Here is an 18,041-nt window from a genome sequence, read left to right as displayed (position 1 = left end):
GGTTATCTATCCATTTCCCATAAGGCCAAAGCAACTAATTATTCCGAGAGGCTGTAAGATGGAAATTTACTCATCCTCTTCCTGAGTTTCTCTCCCTCAACCCATGAAATGACATTTGAACGTGTGCTCACATGTAGCAAAAGGCTTTCCTGGTGGCTCAGTCGGTAAAGAGTCTGCCCACTATGCAGGAGACCTGGGTTCAATCCCTGGGTTCAGAAGATCCCCTGGAGAAGCGAAAGGCTACCCACTCCAGTATCCTTGCCTGGAGAACTCCATGGACAGAGTAGGCTACAGTTTATGGGGTCACAGAGAGTCAGACACGACCAAGTGATTAGCTATCTTTCTTTTCACATGGTGCATAAGCATGTCTAGACTACAGAGAAAAAGAGAAAAAAAGATTTGGACAACTAGAATATTTACCTTACAATGTTAAATAATGCAGTTGTGAGTTAGAGCTTAAGGTTGAATATAATCTGAGTATGAATGACATACTATATAAAGATCAGCCTAAAATGACAGTTTCAGCGCCTCTGACAGCATCCGTCAGCATTCTCTTTCTGGCCAATCCACAGGGACTACCATGGAAAGACACTCAGTCCCTTCTGGGCCTCACCCTCTACATCTGTAAGTCTCAAAGTTGAAAGTTAAAATTAGAAATCGTCAATGGCCTGGATCCAAAGGCAAATCTAGGCTGGCTTCTCATGCAGACAGGTGGAAAATGTTGGTGGAAAGTTGGAGAGCCGCACAGAGCAAGCGTGGCCGCCCGAGAGGATCCCCTGGGGAGCTCTCCAATGCCAGCATCCCGGCCTCACCCGGACCTGGCAGTCAGCGTCCCAGGATAGGACCCGGGCATCTGCATTTCATAGAGCTCTTCGTATGATTCTGATATGCAGCCACAGTTGAGAAGCCCTAAGCCAGAAGGAGAACAGTGTACACAGAAAAAGAAACAGGAAAACACAAACACACCTACTGTACCTGCAGCCCCTGCCCCACCAGATGAGCGTCAGGGGCAGTGAGGACCCACACACTTCAGCAAAGAGAAGAGAGTGCGACAGATACACACCACTGTGTATAAGGTAGATAAACAAGGATATATTATATACAAAATAGATAAACCGTAGATAAACTATACGGCACAAGGAGCTGTATCCAATACCTTGTAATAAGCTATAATGGAAAAGAATCTGGGAAAAAATATATATATATATACACACAACTGTATCACTTTACTGTATACCTGAAAGGAACACAACATTGTAAATCAATTACACTCCAATTCAACTTTTTTTTTTTTTAAGTGTGGTATTCTCTTACAGTAGATCTGGGTCAGGAATGGCATATGCAGGCAGATTACAACTTCAGGCCCTACTATCAAATTGTACTATCAGATTGACTACGAATTGTAAGTGATAACAGAGAGCAAACTGCCAATAAAATTGAGGCATACCTAAGAATATACATGTATATTGGATGGGTGTATAAAGGAGTATGTAGGGGATGTGTGTATATGGATACATGCTTTCAACATGGATGCCAGTTATCATGTGCTCCAGCAATCCCACTCTGGGCATATATCCAGACAAAACTCTGAATTAAAAAAGATGCATGCACCACTGTGTTCAGAGCAGCACTATTCACAACAGCCAAGACCTGAAAACACCCTAAATGTCCATCATCAACAGAAGACTGGATAAAGAAGATATGGTACATGTAGACAATGGAATACTACTCAGCCATCAAAAGAACAAAGCAATGCCATTTGCAGCCACATGGATGTAGCTAGAGATTATCATATTAAGTGAAGTAAGTCACAGACAAACACCATATGATATCAATTATGTGTGGAATCTAAAATAAGACACAAATGAACCCATCTATGGAACAGAAACAATGTCACAGACAAAGAGAACAGACTTGTGGCTGCAAGGGGGAGGGGGCTGGAGGAGGGGTGGGGTGGGAGGCTGAAATTAGCAGATGCAAACTATTACATCTAGAACAGATAAAAAGGTCCTACTGCATGGCACAGGTAACTATATTCAATAGTGAATCATCATGGAGAAGATGATTAAAAAAAGAATGCGTGTGTGTGTGTGTATATGTACATATATACCTGAATCACTTTGCTGTATAGCAGAAATTAAAACATTGTAAATCAACTAGATGTCAGTTAAAAATTTTTTTCAAAAATAAATTGGGAAAAAAAAAACAAGAACCCCGCATTAAGTCGCTCCTATCACCACCAGACTGGTATAAATCGTTTTTCCACACCTTATCCAATGGCCTGTCAAGTGGCAGCGAGCTCCAAGGCTCCAGGCCACAGAGCGCTGTGCAGATGGCAGGGCTGGATGCTGGGCATGAGCACTGAGGGCATCAAAGACGTGCCCCTGTCACCATTTCTTCCGCAGGTTCAGTATTAGGAAAGAACAAATGCAGTTCACACTCGTGCATGAACACACGCACACACACACACAAGCACTGATGGAGACTGAAGGACAGGATCTCAGTTCCTCACCGACAGTCATTTAAGATGCGGCAGCCCCCACACTGAGTCCTGTTCCCACTCTGCCCTTCTCAGAGGGCGAGAGAAAAGGCTGGCCGAGCAGATGATCAGGACAGACCCTATGGACAGACAGGCCCAGGGATGATAACTCCACTGAGCCCAGAGATCCCCCAGGGCTGGGGGCGGGGCGGGTACTGCCACACCGGAAAGGAATCACTTTACTTCCCTTCCCTCACTGGGAAGACAAGGGCAAACGACAGTAACACGGATCACAGGCTCTGAACGAGCTTCCTGGGCTATGTGGCAAAAAACAGACACCAACCCCAGGCCCACGAGCACGTAATCTTTCCCTTCCTGTTCATTCAGGATCTTCATTAGGAACTCTGGTCGCGTAATTTGCATGTGTTTTCCTATGTAAAAACACAGTGTCCGTAATCTAACCAGTAGGGTCAAGGGTCTCTGAAATCAGAAACTAGACATCAGTATCCATCATGAGCAGAGATGTGGTTTTCCTTGTTAGCACTTCTCCAGCCCCGGAGCAGGAGCTGCCATAAACCACAGGAGATGCCTAGACGCCACCCCTTCCCGGCGAGTGCTGCAGGGCCTGGCTGGGGCCCAGGGCATATGGAACAGGGCAGTGTTTAGGGGCATCCATGAAAGCTGGACCATAAACGTTGAGTGTGGAAGAACAGGTGCTTTCAAAGTCTCTTGAGAGCCCCTTGGATTGCAGAGATCAAATCAGTCAATCCTAAAGGAAATCAACCCTGAATATTTATTGGAAGGGCTGGTGCTGAAGCTGAGCTCCAATACTTTGGCCACCTGATGCAAAAAGCCCACTCATGGAAAAGATCCTGATGCTGGGAAAGATTGAGGGCAGGAGGCGAAGGGGACGACAGAGGATGAGATGGTTAGACAGCATCACTGACTCAATGGACATGAATTTGCACAAACTCTGGGAGATGGTGAAGGACAGGGAAGCCTAGCATGCTACAGTCCTTGGGGTCGCAAAGAGTTGGACACAACTGATCAGCTGAACAACAAAAACAGTGGCTGAGCAAGGATTCTGCTTCTGTGTAATCTTTGCAAGGAGTTGCCTCGAGGGGTTTCAAAAAAAGTCAATCTCCACATAAGGAGTTACCTGCTTTCAAACCAGACCTTCATCTAAGACCACCAAGGACACAGCTTAGGTCTGCATGGGGAAAGTGGCAGGAGCAACAGAAAACAGGCTCAGGGTCTCCCTCTGGGCAGGGGGCCCCACCTGAAGGAAAACCAGACGTCTGTTTGTGTTGCAGTCCACAGAGGGTGAAATTCTGCAAGTCCAGTTTGAGGGTTCAACCTTTCTACCTTGATTGATGATGACCCATTTCACCCAGAATAGTTCCTTTCTCTTTGCAAAAACTGTACGTCATTTGTCAACAAAAAGAATCCTTTGCTTCTCTATGAGCATGACTGCTTCTGGCTAGCTTCTAAAGCACTGAAAACTTCCTTCCCATTATGGTTCTACACTCTTACTTTCTCTGTAAATGTCCAGAGGCCTTTAGGCAACGCGACCCTGAATAAGGCTTTTTTCTGCCTCACTCCATAGTAGTGATGACAAAGGCCTCCTTGTTGAGAGGAAATGAATCAAGGTAAAAATGAAGTGAGTTTCCTGGCGGAAGTGAGAGGCACAACGAGAACCCTGGTCACCTGCTCACCAGCCTCGCCTTCACCGTTAACTACTTTGTTCCTAAGACCAGATCCAGAATCCACAAACAGACCAACGTAACAGGCTCAGGAGTCTCCTTCAGGTGTAGAGAGCAGACGACACACAGCTGGGAATCACCTGTCCTTAATTAAACTGCACTGTCAGCTTGTCAATCCGCTGTACATCACCATTTTGGCTATTGCTTCAAATTCAAACTCTGCATGGTTTTCAAGGCCACTACACTCAGACCCTTCCTTTAGCTGTCACCAGTCTCGCTGGTCCCCTCAGCATTCCAGCATCCCATGAACATGCCACCCTCATTCTCCAAGGCCCCATTTCACACTCCCTTCCCGAGGTCCTCTAAAGTTCACCCCAAGACATCTTCAGGTTACTCTCTCTAGAACACCTCCCCTTACAATGGCCTGCCTGCCCCCGACAGCCAGGGCAATTATGATCGGAAGTGCACAACTGAGCACTTAAACTGCCCAGCAGCTTGCGGTTGTCATTTAATATAGGCCGGTGCATCCAGCAATTCCACTCCTGGGCACATATCCAAGCAAAGCTGTAATTCAAAAAGAGACATGCACCCCAATGTTCATTACAGCATTATTTACAATTGCCAAGAGATGGAAACAACCTAAATATCCATCCACAGATAAATGGCTAAAGAAGATGTGATTATGTATGTATATATGGGGCTTCCCCGGTGGCTCAGCAGTAAAGAATCCACCTGCAATACAAGAGGTGTGAGTTCGGTCCCTGGGTTGGGAAGATCCCCTGGAGGAGGGCACAGCAACCCACTCCAGTATTCTTGCCTGAAGAATCTGGCAGGCTTACAGTCCATAGGGATGCAAAGAGTCGGACACAACTGAAGTAAGTAAGCACACAAGCATATCGTGTGTGTGTGTGTGTAAATAATGGCGTATTATTCAGTCATTAAAAAGAATGAAATACTGCCATTTGCAGCAACACGGATGGACCTAAAGATGATCAAACTAAGCAAGTAAGTCAGAAAGATCAACACCAAATGGTACCAGTTACATGTGGAATCTAAATGTGAACCAAGTGAACATATCTACAAAATAAAAACAGATTCACAGATACACAGAACAGACTTGTGGTTACCAAGGGTGGGGGAGAGATGGGGGAGGGACTGGGAGCTTGGGATTAACAGATGCAAACTATGTATATATATAGGATGGATAAACAAGATCCCACTGTATAACACAGCGAACTACATTCAATATCCTGTGATAAAACCATAATGAAGAATATATATATGTAGAATTGAGTCACTTCGTCATAACTGCAGAAATTAAACACAATACTGCAAATCAACTATACTTCAATACATATAGGCTGGGGCCAGTGTCCTGGGAACCTTAGAGCTGGGCACTATCCGAGTCCTTGCTCCTTTCTGTATACAGCCTGTGTTCTCTTGCTCCCTCCTTGCTGACCGATGGAGAGACTTGGCATATCCTCTGGGACGCTGTCACTGCCAAGTTTAAAGAGGTCCTTCCAAAGTGGGTCTCTGAGAGTTCCCAACGATTCCCAGGCCCTCTCAGTACCCTAAGAGGAGGAAGCACTCACTGTCCCCACTATAGCCGGCAGTGATGCTCTGGGGTCTGCAGGCCAGGTTCCTCAAAGCCTTTACTCACTGCAAAAAAAAAAAAAAAAAATCCAGAAAACCTCCCAGGTGTCATTGCGCCCAAGTGCAAGACTTTCCGCCAGGCCCACGTAAGCCAAAACCACCTAATGCCTTCAAAAACAACTTTACCGACGAGATGAGAATAACCTCCTCTAACTTTATGACAGAGATTTTAACCACAGGCAACAGAACAATTCTGCGGCCTCCACCTTCCTTTTCAAAGAGCTGAGGAATTTACTGAGTGTGCCAGCGTCCTCAAAGTCAAATGTAAGCAATCAAGCCTTCCGATCCTGGCAGGACTGGAGGTTTCCCCGGGGAGTTGAATAGTCCACTCCAGGAGACAGATGCCCTAGAAACGAGGTCTTAGGAGGAATCTGGAGACCCCACAGCCAATACCAGAAAAATAAGGGCTGGTCTGTTCACAGACCCTCATGTGAAGCCAAGCTCCTTCCCTGAGGTAGCCAAGTCACACTTTTGAACTTGAGGCCTGGGGGAAGACAGGTCCCAGCACCCCAGGCTATGAACACCTGCACGCATTGTAAAAGGAAACAGGAATCTCCAACACTAAACTGAAGGCACATACCTGAAGAGGCCTTCTCACTCACTTTCCCCCAAGGAACCAGTATTTGAAACCCAAGGTGGGAGGGGGGAAGGTTTCCAAACTTCCCAGTCTGTACAGGGTATGGTCATCCTGGGCACTGAACTTGAATTTGAATCCTTGGATCATCATAAAGTACACGTACAGTAAATACACCTATTTAATTTAGACTCTCTCAAGGTGGAATTTGTGATGAATAACTTTCTCTAAAGTTGTGTGAAGTGTAACTCTGTAATGCTTATTTAAAAATATCTCTGAGATATTATCAGTGTGAACCAAAATGCGAATGTATGCTTAAGCTTTAAAGTAACAGCTGAGTTCAACAAGGCACTGTGCTGGGAGCTATAAATAACAAAGAAATGAATAAGACTGTCCTTGGCCTTAGGATGTTATGATTTGGTTCTGGAGACAAGGTGCACACAGCGATCCAAATTTCACTGCGGAGTAAGTGCCCTATTACAGGGACACAAAGTTTTGGAGGCTCAGGAGTAATTCCTTCCTATCTATTGATTGATGGAGGTGATTCAGGAGCTGAAATGACAGGGAGAAAGAGACTCCTAAGCTGAAGTGGAAAAAAGGAGGAGGCTATTAATCCAATTCAGGGTGACGAGAGGGTGCTAGTGAGGAAAGATGAGCCCAGGGAGGTAAAGGTGAGGCACAGGAACTGAGTCACCGAGGTGCCCGGGCACTTTAAGCGATAGGGAGTTCACTGGCGCTTAAGTGTGGGTAAGGAGCACAACGAAGCTGCATCTACAGACCCACAGTCCAGTATTTAAGGGAGGTTTTCAAAATCCAATAAAGTTATCATAGGATCCAGCAATCCCATCCCTTGGCATACACCTAGAAAATTCAAAAAGATACCTGCACATCAATGTTCACAGCAGCACGACTTATACCAGCCAAGACACAGAGGCAAGCTAAACGCCCATCAGCAGAGGGATGGATAGAGAAGATGTGATACGTATGTGCGATGGAATATTACTCACCCACAAAAAAAGAACAGAATAATGCCACTTGCAGCAACATGGATGGACCTAGGGATTATTTTACTAAATGAAGTCAGAAAGAGAAAGGCAGATACCAAATGGCATCACTTACATGCAGAATCTAAAACATGATACAAATGAACAGAAAGACTCACAGACATAAAAAACAAACTTATGGTTACCAAAGGGGAAACAGGATGGGGGGAGGAATAAATTAAGTGTTTGGGATTAGCAGATACACACTACTAAATATAAAACAGATAAAAAGCAAGATCCTGCCGTACAGGGAATTATATTCAATATCTCTTAATAAGCCATAATCGAGGGACTTGCCTAGTAGTCCAGCAGTTAACACTCCATGCTACCAATGCAAGGAGCCAGGGTTCAATCCCTGGTTAGGGAACTAGATCCCACATGCCCCAACTAAGAGTTTGCATGCCACGATAAAGATCCCACATGTGCAAATATGGCACAGCCAATTAAATAAGTATTAAAAATAAACCATGATTGAAAAGAATATGATAAGCAATATATATGTGTGTGTATATATAACTGAATCACTTTGCTGTACACCAGAAACATAACATTGTAAATGAACTGTACTTCAATAAAAATAAATAAAAGCCCTAGTGCATTATAAACACTACAGAAATGGAAAATAATTTAGAATTATGTGGTTCAGCTTTCAACTATTACCTATCATATTCCTGATAGTCAATCACCTCTAATTAAATACTAAATTAAATAGTGTTGGAGAACTCTGAATTCTTTGTGTAAGCCTTGGGGCTGAGTCTACCTCCTGTTACAGAAGCCAAAAGGCCCCTCTCTGTTCTAGCAGTTAGAAGGACCTAGGCCTAGTTAACTGATGTTCCAACCAAAGACTCTGAATCTCGAGGAAATGAAACAAAAACAAAGGGTGTTGCTAAAGTGTCTATGGTAACAGAACCCCCAAGAGTTTAAGAGTAGCAGTGGTGTCTATGGTGACCACCATCATCACAAGACAACAAGTCTAGCCCTGCATGGGTTCCCAGTATATCTTCACCTAAAGATATCCTGCTCATTTTCTGAGGCTTTCCATTAATATGTGAGCTGCCCAAGGTACTTTCAATAAATTCTTCTATTGCTTAAGTTGGCCACCTGATGCAAAGAGCTGACATTAGAAAAGACCCTGATGCTGGGAAAGATTGAAGGCAGGAGGAGAAGGGGATGACAGAGGATGAGATGATTGGATGGCATCACCGACTCAATGGACATGAGTTTGACCAAGTTCCGGGAGATGATGAAGGACAGGGAAGCCTGGTGTGCTGCAGTCCATGGGGTCATAAAGAGTCGGACATGACTGACAATAACAAATTGCTTAATTTAGCCAAACTTACTTTGTGCAGCTTACAATCAAGAACTTCAGATAGACATATATCATATGATACCAGTCATAGGTGGCATCTAAAAAAATTATACAAATGAACTTATTTACAAAACAGAAAAAGACTCACAGACATAGAAAACAAGCTTACACTTATCAGAGGGGAAGGGGAAAAGGGATAAATTAAGAGATTGGGATTAAAATATACACACTACTATATATAAAATAGATAAACAACAAAGACCTACTGTATAGCACATGGAACTATACTCAGTACCTTGTAATAATCTATAATGGAAGAGAATGTAAAGAAATAATAATACATATATTTATACATATATGTATAACTGAATCACTTTGCTATATACCTGAAACTAACACATCGTAAATTAACTAAATTTCAATAAGTTTTTTAAAAAGAACTTCTGATACCTACCTTATTTAAAAAAATTAATTGTTCTGACACCTATTCTAAGAAAATAACACTGTTAATATCTAAAGTACTACATGACTTAGCACAATCTTGTGTCTATTAACCCAAATATCCTTTGCACAAAACCTAGAGTAATACTTGCAGTTCCTCCAAAGTTTTCTCCATCTGGAGGGCCTTTCTCCCCGCATGAGTTGAGTCAAGGAAACTCTAACTTCAGCACACACTAAACACTACAATATATACCCTGACTATCCGAATGTCTCTGGAAGTCCTCTTCTAGTGCCACTTCCTCCAGGAAATCATCTACCCCTCCTCTCCCAATTTTTTACATGCCACTCACTTGTGTTCCCATCACAGTTCATGCACACTTACGCCACAATATATTAAATTCCCTGTGTATTTAATTTTTTTAGTTTGTCCCCCTAATAACTTATAATTGATTAACAGCAGAGGCCATGCCTTATTTACCTCTGTATCTCCAGTTTCTAGCAGGAATAAGACCAAAGTAAGTGCTCAATACTTATTTATTGAATCAATGACTCATCTGCACACATTCATGATAAGTGAATGCAGCAGTCTCTAGCATATAATGGATACTCAATGAAAAAGAAAAAAAAAAAAAGGGAAAATGTTAGTCACTCAGTCGGATACAACTCTACAACCCTATGAACTATATAGCCCGCCAGGCTCCTCAGTCTATGGAATTCTCCAGGCAAGAATACTGGAGTGGGTAGCCATTCCCTTCTCCAGAGGATCTTCTTGACCCAGGGATTGAACCTGAGTGTCTTGCATTCTTTACCATCTGAGCCACCAGGGATACTCGATAAATATACATTAGTGGAATTAAGGTACATGTAAAAATAACCAATCACAAACATATTCTCAATTCTACAGAGCTTAACTCAAAGGTGAGTTGTCTCTTTCAAACTACTCAGGAAACCTGGGCTTGGTAAAAGCTGCTGCTGCTGCCGCTAAGTCGCTTCAGTCATGTCCGGCTCTGTGCGACCCCATAGACGGCAGCCCTTCAGGCTCCCCCAACCCTGGGATTCTCCAGGCAAGAACACTGGAGTGGGTTGCCATTTCCTTCTCCAGTCATAATAGTGAAAAGTGAAAGTGAAGTCGCTCAGTCATGTCTGACTCTTAGCGATCCCATGGACTGCAGCCTACCAGGCTCCTCCATCCATGGGATTTACCAGGCAAGAGTACTGGAGTGGGTTGCCATTGCCTTCTCCTGGTAAAAGCTACTGGGCAAAAAAAAAAAAAAAAGATAGCCATCTAGTGCTAAAACAGGTTAATTACAGGCACGTGTGCGTGCATGCTTAGTCGCTCAGTCATGTCCTACTCTGTGACCCCATGGACTGTAGCCTCACCAGGCTCCTCTGTCTATGGGGATTCTCCAAGCAAGAATACCGGAGTGGGTTGCCATTTTCTTCTCTAGTGCATCTTCCCGACCCAGGGATCAAACCTGCATCTCCAGCATCTCCCACATTGGCAGGCAGATTCTTTTACCACTACTACTGCGCTACCCTGGGAGCCCTGGGACTGTGCTCTAAATGCAGCCTTTGATTTCTGCTTCCTTCCCACAGGTCTGAGAGCTGGTGCAGTCAGGAGACCTCTGAGGGTATCCAACTATGCACCATTAAAAAAAACAAAAAAAGGAATCATCTCAGTCCTACCACCTGGACTCACAATGAGAGAGTCCATGATAAAAGAACTTCATCTACCAAGGGGAAGTCATTTTTTAAATTTGAGGTTTTTTATTTTTGTCTAAGCTGGATCTTCACTGCTGCATATGGAATCTCTCTAGCTGCGGCTGGCAGGGGGCTACTCTCCAGTAGAGGTGCTCGGGCTTCTCATTGCAGTGGCTTCTCTTGTCTCTGAGCGCAGGCTCTAGGGTGCAAGGGTGTCAGCCGTTGCAGCTCTTGGGCTCTAGAGCTTGGCCTTCAGTAGCTGTGGTCCACGGGCTTAGTTGCCTCTTGACATGTGGCATCTTCCCCGACTAGGGATAGTACCTGTGTCCCTTGCATTGGCAGGTAGATTCTTAACCACTGGACCACAAGGGAAGTCCTAAATTTGGATTTTAATATCAAATCCAAAGACTATCTAAATACCTTGACTCATAGATGGAGAAATATACCATGTTCATGGATTGGAAGAATCAATATAGTGAAAATGAGTATACTACCCAAAGCAATTTATAGATTCAATGCAATCCCTATCAAGCTACCAACAGTATTCTTCACAGAGCTAGAACAAATAATTTCACAATTTGTATGGAAATACAAAAAACCTCGAATAGCCAAAGCGATCTTGAGAAAGAAAAATGGAACTGGAGGAATCAACCTACCTGACTTCAGGCTGTACTACAAAGCCACAGTTATCAAGACAGTATGGTACTGGCACAAAGACAGAAATATAGACCAATGGAACAAAATAGAAAGCCCAGAGATAAATCCACGCACATATGGACACCTTATCTTTGACAAAGGAGGCAAGAATATACAATGGATTAAAGACAATCTCTTTAACAAGTGGTGCTGGGAAATCTGGTCAACCACTTGTAAAAGAATGAAACTAGAACACTTTCTAACACCATATACAAAAATAAACTCAAAATGGATTAAAGATCTCAACGTAAGACCAGAAACTATAAAACTCCTAGAGGAGAACATAGGCAAAACACTCTCTGACATACATCACAGCAGGATCCTCTATGACCCACCTCCCAGAATATTGGAAATAAAAGCAAAATAAACAAATGGGACCTAATTAAACTTAAAAGCTTCTGCACATCAAAGGAAACTATTAGCAAGGTGAAAAGACAGCCTTCAGAATGGGAGAAAATAATAGCAAATGAAGCAACAGACAAACAACTAATCTCAAAAATATACAAGCAACTCCTACAGCTCAACTCCAGAAAAATAAATGACCCAATCAAAAAATGGGCCAAAGATCTAAATAGACATTTCTCCAAAGAAGACATACAGATGGCTAACAAACACATGAAAAGATGCTCAACATCACTCATTATCAGAGAAATGCAAATCAAAACCATTATGAGATATCATTTCACACCAGTCAGAATGGCTGTGATCCAAAAGTCTACAAATAATAAATGCTGGAGAGGGTGTGGAGAAAAGGGAACCTCTTACACTGTTGGTGGGAATGCAAACTAGTACAGCCACTATGGAGAACAGTGTGGAGATTGCTTAAAAACTGGAAATAGAACTGCCTTATGATCCAGCAATCCCACTGCTGGGCATACACACTGAGGAAACCAGAAGGGAAAGAGACACGTGTACCCCAATGTTCATCGTGAGCACTGTTTATAATAGCCAGGACATGGAAGCAACCTAGATGTCCATCAGCAGATGAATGGATAAGAAAGCTGTGGTACATATACACAATGGAGTATTACTCAGCCATTAAAAAGAATACATTTGAATCAGTTCTAATGAGGTGGATGAAACTGGAGCCTATTATACAGAGTGAAGTAAGCCAGAAGGAAAAACACCAATACAGTATACTAACGCATATATATGGAATTTAGAAAGATGGTAACGATAACCCTGTATACGAGACAGCAAAAGAGACACTGATGTATAGAACAGGCTTATGGACTCTGTGGAAGAGGGAGTGGGTGGGAAGATTTGGGAGAATGGCATTGAAACATGTGAAATGTCATGTATGAAACGAGATGCCAGTCCAGGTTCAATGCACGATGCTGGATGCTTGGGGCTGGTGCACTGGGACGACCCAGAGGGATGGTATGGGGAGGGAGGAGGGAGGAGGGTTCAGGATGGGGAACACATGTTTTAAAATTATTAAATTAAAAATAAATAAAAAAATAAATAAATAAATACCTTGACTCAAATGGCACATAATAATATAATTCATATTTCACATTGATGTATTTGCTGGTTAACTTACTTAAAACTAGAAGTACCTGGACTTCAGAGATTCTTTTCCTCGAGTGTTTTTTTAAAACCACTTTATTAAGGTGTTATTAACATGTAAAAGGCTATACATAGTTAATGTACGCAACTCATTGAGTTTGGGGATAAGAATACACCATGAAATCATCACCACCATCAAGGTCACGGACATATCCATGACCTCCCAAAGTTTTCTCTCACCCTCTCTGTTGTTTGTGAGACTGATGTGTGCATGTGTGTGTGGTAAGATCTTACCTTAGACCCATCCTCTCAGCAGCTTTTCAATACACAATACAGTACTGTCAGCTCTAGGCACTACGCTGTGTACCAGATCTGTCTCTAGAACTTATTTACTTGGATCGGTTTCAATAAATAAGCTCTATATTAATTGAATGACTGAGATTTAAATCATCTTTAAACATACATATTTGTTCCTTCAGCTTTCCAGAACTTATGGACGCATGTTGCTGCGGCTGAGTGGCCCCCAGAGGCCTGCCAGGCAGCAGTGTCTCGTGGGGGCTGGGACTCTCAAGAGGCAAGTACCTTTCTTCTCATCACACTCACCACCAACTTCACAAATCAACATTGGCTCGTGAATGAACTACACAGTTTAAGCAACCAATATCCCCCCAAGAAATTAAACATTAAACATATAACCATTCAATCAGGAGCTACCATTTATTGAGGGCCTATTAAGTGTAGAAGACTCCTGAGTGTTCCGGAACTGCAAGATCAAACCAGTAAATCCTAAAGAAAATCAACCCTTAATAGTCATTAGGACTGATGCTGAAGCTGAAGCTCCAATACTTTGGCCACCTGATGCAAAGAGCCCACTCATTAGAAAAGACCCTGATACTGGAAAAGATTGAGGGCAGGAGGAGAAGGGGATGAAAGAGGATGAGATGGTTGGATGGCATCACTGACTCAATGGATATGAGTTTGAGCAAGCTCTGGGAGATGGTGAAGGACAGGGAAGCCTGGCATGCTGCAGTCCATAGGGTTGCAGAGTCGGACATGACTGAGCGACTGAACAACATTAAGTGCAAGGGTGATATAAAAATTACTGTATTTAATTATCACAACCCTATTCCCATTTTGTAGACAAGGATACTAGGCTCACAGTGGTTAAGTCATGCCCAAGGTCACAAAACTAACCAGCAGAACAGTCCCTCAGCCCCTCCAGCAACAAAGTTCTTCTTACTAAGCAATCCTGCCTTCCAAAGATCAGTTAGTTATGCACACAATTTTTTAAATCAAATTATAGTTGAGGTACAATATTATATATTACAAGTGTTCAATACAGTAATACACAATTTTATAGGTTATACTCCATTTTTAGTTATAATAAGATATTGGCTATGTAAGCTAAGTATATCCCTGGAGCTTATTTTAATCATAATAATTTGTACCTCTTAATCCTCTCCCTATATTGACCTTCCCCCTGCTTCCCTCTCTTCCCACTGATAACCACTGGTCAGGTTTCTCTGTATCTGTGAGTCTGCTTCCTTTTTGTTATATTCACTAGTTTGGGGTATTTTTTAGATTTCACATATAAGTGATATCATATAGCATTTGCATTTTTCCGTATGTCTTGCCCTCCAAGTCCATCCATGTTAGTGCAAATGACAAAATATCACTCCTTTTTATGGCTGAGTAGTATTCCACTGTGTATATATATCACGTCTTCCTTACCCATTCCTCTGTTGTTGGACACTTAGGTTGTTTCCATATCATGGCAACTGTAAACAATGCTGCTATGAACACTGGGATGCATGTATCTTTTTGAATTAGTATTCTTGGGGTTTTTTTTTGGATATATACCCAGGACTGGGATTGTAATGTATACTTAATTCTTTTTTTTTTTAACTGAAGTCTAGTTAATTTACAATGATTCAGGTATACTGCAAAGTGCACACTTGATTCTAAGTCCTCTTTTCCTGCCTAATTTCTTACGTCAATATTAGAGGAGTTTTAATGAAATGTCCTTGCTTGTGAACAATGGGAAAAGGCTCAGAGAAAGCTTCCTTCTCTCCCTATATGCCTGCATAAATGCCAATATATACAGGCAGGTTTGTGTTATTACTTATAAAAGCTTAGGAGAGCAAGCTGCTGCCAACCACTGCAACACCAAGGCAGAGGATGAAGCCGCCCCTCCCACCTCTCTCATTTAGCCATCTATTATTTTCACAGTAGTGTCTCCACTTTAACAATGAATTCCAGGCCTGTGGTGCATCAAAGTACTCAGGGACATTTTTAAAATGTCACCTCCAAGTCCCCATGTCAGACCTGTAACATCAAGATCACCTCAAGTGTGGACCAGAAATGAATTTTGGAGAGCCACACTTCACAATTGATTTGAATGCAGAATCAGGGTTGGGAAGCCTGGACTTCTCTGTCATATAAGATCTTGTACAACACATGAGCTGAAAAGTTGTGGTGAACTGAAATTTTATAATTCAATCACGTTTTAAGTCAAAACATGTTAGATTTATGAACCAACATGATGATGAACAATTAAAAGTGACAACTTTTCCTAAAATTAGCCAGCCAACTAATCTGCATTTACTCCTGTAAAGTGAAGAATTCTTTGCATAAATTGTTACTTTTTCATAAATTTATATTTGAAGTTGATAGTTTTGGTGCCTTGTTATTTCATAACTGCTAACCTGAATGACTGGTTAGCATAAGGGAATATGGCTATTTCTGCTGCTAAGTCGCATCAGTCGTGTCCGATTCTGTGCGACTCCATAGATGGCAGCCCACCAGGCTCCCCCGCCCCTGGGATTCTCCAGGCAAGAAAACTGGAATGGGTTACCATTTCCTTCTCCAATGCATGAAAGTGAAAAGTGAAATTGAAGTCGCTCAGTCATGTCCGACTCCTAGTGACCCCATGGACTGCAGCCTACCGGGCTCCTCCATCCATGGGATTTGCCAGGCAAGAGTACTGGAGTGGGTTGCCACTGCCTTCTCCAATGACTATTTCAGTTACATCTAAAATATTGTTATAAAGATACAATAACAAAGCAATCATACAAAAAATACATCTAATTCAATATGATGAAAAAAAGCCTGGGAAACTGCCTATCATATTATACAATAAATATGTCTACCTCTGAAACTCAGAAATCACATGGCCAACTATGTCACCAAGCCAAACATGACAAGCAGCTATCTAATTATAGGGAAGGAAGGCATAGAAAGTAACATTATTGAGCACGATATGGTACAAACATTACATCAGATAATCCTCACATCCTTGAGAATTAGGTTTCATTATCTCCTTTTCACCTAAACAAAAACAGGAATGACACTCTTGAGTCACAAAGCTCACGGCCTTAAGGGTGAGATGCAAACTCAACTTGGACTGTTCCAAAGCACACCACAGAATTTAAATGATATTTTAAAACACGTGGGTATTTGTGATAGTATCTGGGTTTCTTATAACTCCTATGAGTTACAAAAGCTCATGGGTCTGTGAGTTGGATTAGCAGCACCGTGCGGAATCACTCACTAATTCGCTCATCTCCTTATGTATGGGCTTCCCTATTGGCTCAGTGGTACATAACCCGCCTGCCGATGCAGGAGACGCAGCTTCAGCCCCTGGGTCGGGAAGACCCCCTGGAGAAGGAAATGGCTACCTGCTCCAGTATGCTTGCCTGGAAAATTCTATGGACAGAGGAGTCTGGCAGGCTGCAGTCCCTGGGATCACAAAGAGTCAGACACAACTTAGCGACTAAACAACTCATCTATACATTCCACAAAGATCTATGACGTTGAGTATCTGTCAGGACAAAAGAGTGCCCAGTACGAGGCTTGTGACAAATATGACATGCTTGAGAGAGACAGCTGTACAAAGTGGAGGACTGCTCACCGGTACAGAAACGTAACGACACAAGCAGCTGGACGGTGGCGTGGAGCAGTGAGCAGGGAGAGAGTCCCACATCCCTCTCAGGGCACACACACTGGATCTGCTGGGCCACGCTTACCTCCTTCCTCTCTTTCACCTGCATGTTTGGGATCACGGACAACACCTTTCAAAGAATCTGTCAAGAGCTACAGAGCTAGGTCAAGAAGAATGCACACACACTGAATTCATGAAGTTCACACACAATAACACCAGTAGAAAAACCACAATTTATTTATTTTTTTAAGGTCTGTGACATTGCTTTTATTTCTGCTGTTCAATTTCCCTTAATTCACATCTGATGACTTATTTTTTTTAACTTTTAATTTTGTATTGGAGCATAGCCGATTAACAATGTTGTGATAATTTCAGGTGGACAGCAAAGGACTCAGCCATACATATATCCATTCCCCCAAACTCCCTTCCCAACCAGGCTGCCACATAACATTGAGTAGAGTTTCCTGTGCTACATAGTAGGCCCTTTGTCGGTGATCCATTTTAAATATAGCAAGTGTACATGTTGGTCCCAAATTCCCTAATTATCCCTTCCCCCCACCCTTACCCTCTGGTAACCATAAGTTCACTCTCTAGGTCTGTGAGTCTATTTATGTTTTGTTATAAGAACCCCCAATTTATACTAGAAAAGAGGGAAACATGCTGCAAAATACAATTTCCTGGAGGCAAATGAACTACATGTCTTGGAAAGAGGGAAATGGAAGTAACCAAACACTGCTGAACATTTCCTACGTGAAGGGCATTGAGGAACTCACATGAACTCATTTAGTCCTCCTAATAGCTTTATGAGGCTTATCTTCATTTATCAAATAAGGAAACTAAGGCACAGAGAATAACTTGCTGGAAACTTACATAACTAGTAAATGGCAAAAAAGCCCAGCTGGTCTGGCTCCAGAATCTATAGTCTTTGCCACTCAAAAAGGAAAAAAGTGCTCCCCTTTACATTTTTAAAATATATGTCAACCATTTAAAAAC

General features: G+C 42.5%; 1 protein-coding gene across 6 annotated transcripts in view; it reads right to left on the bottom strand.

The window, feature by feature from the left end:
* Positions 1-18,041, bottom strand: part of AMOTL1 (angiomotin like 1) — a 199,678-nt gene that overhangs the window by 89,544 nt on the left and 92,093 nt on the right. The gene's annotated exons all lie outside the window — the stretch shown is intronic.

This window comes from Bos mutus, chromosome 15 (assembly GCF_027580195.1).
Source record: "Bos mutus isolate GX-2022 chromosome 15, NWIPB_WYAK_1.1, whole genome shotgun sequence".
NCBI classification, from domain to species: domain Eukaryota; kingdom Metazoa; phylum Chordata; class Mammalia; order Artiodactyla; family Bovidae; genus Bos; species Bos mutus.
Note: the sequence above shows the minus strand (reverse complement) of the source record. Positions and strands in the feature narration are given on the sequence as shown.